The 5,808-nt window shown below is 43.9% G+C and overlaps 1 long non-coding RNA gene across 1 annotated transcript; it reads right to left on the bottom strand.

Moving 5' to 3' along the window:
• Positions 1 to 446: 446 nt before the first annotated feature.
• LOC133157082 (uncharacterized) lies at positions 447 to 5,171 on the bottom strand. Its single transcript, XR_009714936.1, has 2 exons — positions 4,937 to 5,171; positions 447 to 930 (listed from the first exon to the last, which is right to left on the bottom strand). It is a non-coding gene; the product is annotated as an uncharacterized LOC133157082 (long non-coding RNA).
• Positions 5,172 to 5,808: the final 637 nt, after the last annotated feature.

Raw genomic sequence — 5,808 nt, forward strand, 5'->3', positions numbered from 1 at the left:
ACGCTCTCAGAGTTATCCAGTATTCTCAGCTCACTCAATAACTCAAAGGCCAAAGACATATATGAACTAAACACAGACTTCTACAAAACCCATGCCAGTAGCTTCCTACCCCTAATCCTCCATTTAATCAATCTCTGCATAAGACATTCCATATTTCCGACTGCGTGGAAAAAAGCAAAAATTACCCCCATATTTAAATCAGACGACCGAACAACCCTATCCAACTACCGTCCCATATCAATCCTCCCACCTATATCAAAACTTTTAGAAAAAACCCTGTCAAAACAACTTATAGAACATCTTGAAACAAACAACCTTCTCAACAACTCACAATTTGGCTTCCGATCAGCTCGTTCTACACTATCTGCACAGCTACTACTCACAGAATATATACGCACTTCTCTTAATAAAGGCCACATCACAGGAGCAGTCTTTGTCGATTTCCGTAAAGTCAAGTCAAGTCAAGTCAAGTTTATTTGTATAGCCCTAAATCACAAGCAGTCTCAAAGGGCTTCACATAGACAGAAATTGACAATTATTCTCAAAGCATCCCCTGATCTTAAGCTCCCAAAAGGGCAAGGAAAAACTTAAAAACCCCTAGCAGGGGGAAAATGAGAAACCTTGAGAAGGGACCACAGATGGAAGGATCCCCCTTTCAGGATCACCAGGTTGAAATGGATGCAGAGAGGGCACAAATGATACAACATGAAAATCAATTAAATAAAAAGTGGATCTCCATGTCACAGCAGAGGGCTGCCGAAAGGAGCCCTCAATTGTCCTGGCAGTGCTCTTCGAGGAGGTTGAGCTGCAGTTCCCCTATCCTGAATTGGCCACGAGAATCCAGATAGCCGCTGTCAGCATGGGTACCACCTAACCACCTCCCCGGCCGGGGAGGGGGGAGGGAGGGGGTGGAGAGGGAGAGAAAACAAACTCCAGCCGAATCGGCCACTACAGGTTAGTTAAAGGCCATGTCATAGAAATGTGTCTTTAAACGTGTCTTAAATGTTTCTACTGAGGTAGCAGTCCTAATATCCATTGGTAGGGCATTCCAAAGCTCTGGAGCCCGAATAGAAAATGCTCTAGAGCCTGCAGACATTTTCTTAGCCCTCGGTGTCGCTAAAAGGGTAGCGTTTTGCGAACGAAGGTTACGAGACGGAACATAAGGAACAACTAGGTCGACGAGATATGAAGGCGCTAAGCCATGCAGCGATTTATAGGTTAATAGAAGAACCTTGAAGTCACATCTTAAATGGACCGGAAGCCAATGTAAGTTGGCTAGTATTGGGGTAATGTGATCAAATTTTCTTGTCCGAGAGAGCAGCCTTGCAGCGGCATTTTGTACTAACTGTAGACTTTTGATGCGGGACTTAGGAAGACCCGAAAATAGTACATTACAGTAGTCCAGGCGCGACGTGACGAACGCATGTATAATAGTTTCCGCATCACCGGTCGAGAGGATCGGACGAATCTTTGCAATATTACGAAGGTGAAAAAACGCAATTCTGGTTATATTCTTAATGTGCTTTTGAAAGGAGAGAGTTTGGTCAAATATTACCCCGAGATTAGTTACAGTATCGCTTTGAGTGATAGTACGGTTATCTATAGTTATAGCGGTTTCCTTGAATAAGTGTTGATAACGAGCTGGACCAATTATCAACATCTCAGTTTTATCTGGGTTAAGACGAAGGAAGTTGAGAGACATCCATTGCTTGATCTCCGCAAGGCACTTCTCAAGATTACAACAATCCCGCGGATCTGTCATCGATAACGGCATATATAATTGGGTGTCATCCGCATAGCATTGAAAACTAATATTATATTTACGTATTATGTCCCCAAGCGGAATCATATAAATATTAAAAAGAATTGGTCCGAGAACCGATCCCTGTGGGACACCACATGTAACATTATAGAGCTCCGAGGACGCATTGCCATGGACCACTCGGTGCGTCCTGTTTGATAGATAGGAATGGAACCAGCCTAGTGCTGACCCTGAAATACCAACACAACTTTTAAGACGCCCTAATAAAATATCGAAGTCTACAGTGTCGAAGGCAGCACTAAGATCGAGTAGTAACAGTACAGACGAAATGTTTGAATCCATAGCTACGAGGAGATCATTAGTCACTTTAGCAAGTGCTGTCTCAGTGGAATGATTAGCTCTAAAACCAGACTGAAAAGTGTCGTATCGATTATTGGCGACCATGTAATCAATAAGCTGCTGCGCTACTACTTTTTCAAGAAGTTTTGCTATGAATGGGAGGTTTGAAACTGGCCTATAATTACTGAGACAGTCCGGGTCAAGATTTGGTCGCTTAAGTAACGGTTTAATGATAGCGGTTTTAAAGGCTGTTGGCACTATCCCAGAGGAGACAGACAGATTGATTATATTTAAGACGGACAGTCCTAAAATTTGAAATAATTCTTTAAGTAGTTTGGCTGGAAGAGGGTCGAGTAAACATGTTGTTTGTTTAGCCGCACTAACAATTTGTGTAAGCCTTTCAAGAGACACGCTTTTAAAAGTTGAGAGGGTTGTTGCATGATCATCAGCGTTGGTAAACGGCGTGCTCGACCGAGCGATTGGAATGCTATTCTTGATCTCATCCCTAATGGATTCAATCTTTTGAGCAAAAAATTTCATGAACTCATCAGCTGAGTGGAAGGAACTATCGGAGGTCGGCTGGCGCAGAGTCAGCTTTGCCACTGTATCAAATAGGTGTTTCGGATTGTTTTTATTGAGATTAATAACTTGCGAAAAATATCGAGTTTTTGCTAAGATAAGCGCATCTTTATATTTCAGGAGGCTATCCTGACATGCCTGATGGAAAACCTCAAGTTTGGTTAGACGCCATCTGCGCTCATGCTTTCTACATAATTGCTTAAGCGTACGCGTTTCATCTGTGAACCACGGAGTAGGCACTCTACGGCGAGTTTTCAGACGTAACGGCGCCACAGAGTCAATGGCATTTAACAATGTCGCATTGAATTCATTCGTAAGATTATCAATAGAGCCGGCGTATGTGAGAAAATTAGTGGTTGCCGGCGACAGTATTTCAGATAGCGCAGTTGCAGTCATAGAGTTGAAATGACGGCTCCTATAATGCTGATTGCTCTCTTGTCTTTGACAAGGAACTAGAATTTCAAACTTTATTAGGTAATGATCAGACAAAACAGTAGTGTATGGCAGTACTGCTATATTTGAGGTTGCAAGTCCTCGGGATAATACCAGATCTATGGTATTTCCATTCTTATGCGTTGCTGCCTGTACAGCTTGCGTAAAACCAAAGGTATCAGTTAAAGTCTGAAACGCCGAAGTAAGTGGCTCTGACGGTAAATTCATGTGGATGTTGAAATCGCCCATGATAATTATATTATCCGCATTGGTTACTAGATCAGCCACAAATTCTGAAAATTCATCCAGGAAGCCAGAGTAAGCCCCGGGTGGACGGTAAATAACAACAAGATAAAATGACGGTAAAGCGGTGGATCGGACAATGAGAACCTCAAATGTTTTAAATACGTTGATCGAACGAGGCCTAAAACTAAGCTCGGAATTCGAGATGAGGGCGACACCCCCACCCTTTTTTCGAGGACGCGCCACATGCGAGCTCACAAAATTTGGAGGCGAGGCCTCATTAAGCGGCATCAGTTCATTAGGTTTTAACCAGGTCTCGCAGAGACCAAAAGCGTTTAGATTATGTTCTGTGATGAGATCATTAACGAGAATGGCTTTCGTATGAAGCGATCTAATATTCATAAAACCAAGTTTAAGTGTAATTGGTCGATCCGGGTGCGTATTTATCGAAGGATATTTATACGAAATGCGAGTAAGATTGTGTTCTCTAAGCCTGACATCACCTCTCAAATGTTTGTTAGCGCGGTGGGCTGATACGACCGTGGGAATCTGATAGTAAATATTCGTTACACGTGTAGAATTATCTGAAACCGGCACCGTTTCCTCAGCAAAACCGGTCGGGGTGGAGTGATTGGATTTGTCTACTACCCCAGTAGAAAGTGCGTTTATGTGTACTGTCGCACTATTCAAACTATCACGCTCTAGTCTACACAAGGAGCTATGTGCATGCTGGGAGTCTAGCCTAGCGCTAGTTAACTTTATCTTAACAGACTCCAAACCCATCCTGACAGGTGGTCTAATCACCTGTGACCCGGCCTGCTCTAAAGTGACCTGTCATGTGTGGCTCAAACAGTAATCTATATTCCTAGAAAGAGTGAAGGCGCCTTCACGGTTAGGGTGAAGGCCGTCCTTCCTCAGCAGGTCGGGGCGGCCCCAGAAGGAAGGCCAGTTATCTATGAAATACAGTCCCTGCTTCTTACAGAACCCAGCCATCCATCGATTAAGGGAGACTAATCTACTAAGCCTCTCATCAGTGCCTCTCCCAGGCAGGGGGCCAGAGACAAATACTCGATGCCGACTCATCTTTCTAGCGAGATCACAAGTCCTCGCTATGTTTCTCTTTGTGATCTCCGACTGCCTCATCCTAACATCATTGGAGCCGACGTGTATCACTATGTCCGAGTAGCTAGTGTTGATGGAACTACGCTGTTGACTAGACCTATTGCGAGTCAGCTCCCTAAGATTAGCTTCTATGTCGGGTGCTCTGCCCCCAGGAATACACATTACCGTGGCTGGATTTGTAAGCGTAATATTTCGGGTAATGGAGTCACCTATGACCAAAGTGCGAGGGCCAGTAGACCGAGATGACTTTGGACGGCTATGCGTCTTACCTGGCTCATCGCGATTAGCAAGCCGCTTGGGGCTAATGCTAACTGGGCTAGCGGGCTGACTACAGCCCGCGTCTGTATCCGCCACATCTACAGTTATCGCGCAATTCTGCTCTAACTGGCGGACACGTCCCTCTAGCAGGGACAACCTCTCTAAGAGAAGGGTGCAGTTGGTGCACGAAGCCACACAAACCTCTCGATCCGCAGCCATACTTTGTGTCCGATGATCGACGGCAGACAAACGGCCACGAAGCCTCCGCTCTCCCAGGCACTCCAACTGTGAAAAAAAAAAAAAAGATCGACAGTGTAATAAAAGATTCAAACTTACTTTAGAGTCAGGGAGATGAGTTCCACGCTGGAGAAAACAAAATCGTCCAAGCCTGAAAAGTATTGGGAGTCTGGCTGAGAAGGAAGAGGGCGTCCGGCCAAAGCCTTTGACACAGTTAATCACCAAATACTCCATAACAAACTAGCTTCCTTTCATCTCTCCCCCTCAGCGTTAACTATACTCTCATCATACCTCGCGGATAGAATCCAGGTTGTTAATATTGGTCAGGCCACATCTACTCCGTTACCATCTCCCACGGGTGTCCCCCAGGGCAGCATACTGGGCCCATTATTATTCATCATGTACATCAATGACATGCCTAACATATGCAAACAAACTCAAATCATATTATATGCTGACGACACAGTTATTTTCATCTCAGATCCGAACATCGAAACCATAAACTCCAAACTTACTTCTGATCTCCAGCTCCTACATGACTGGCTAAAAGTAAACCATCTGACGATCAATATAAAAAAAACTGAAATAATGTATTTCCACTCACCTAGGAAAAACATCTCCATAACTGTCCCCATTACTCTATCCGATCAAACTCTAGTAGTCACAAACACATATAAATATCTTGGAGTGCACTTAGACTCCCACCTCACCTACAAAAAACATGTTAACACTCTCACTAATAAGCTCAAACAGAAAATGTATGTCTATAACAAGATCAGGCCATATCTCACCCATAATGTCTCAAATATTTATCTACATTCTATCATACTGTCTAA

This window comes from Syngnathus typhle, linkage group LG7 (genome assembly GCF_033458585.1).
Source record: "Syngnathus typhle isolate RoL2023-S1 ecotype Sweden linkage group LG7, RoL_Styp_1.0, whole genome shotgun sequence".
Taxonomy (NCBI): Eukaryota; Metazoa; Chordata; class Actinopteri; order Syngnathiformes; family Syngnathidae; genus Syngnathus; species Syngnathus typhle.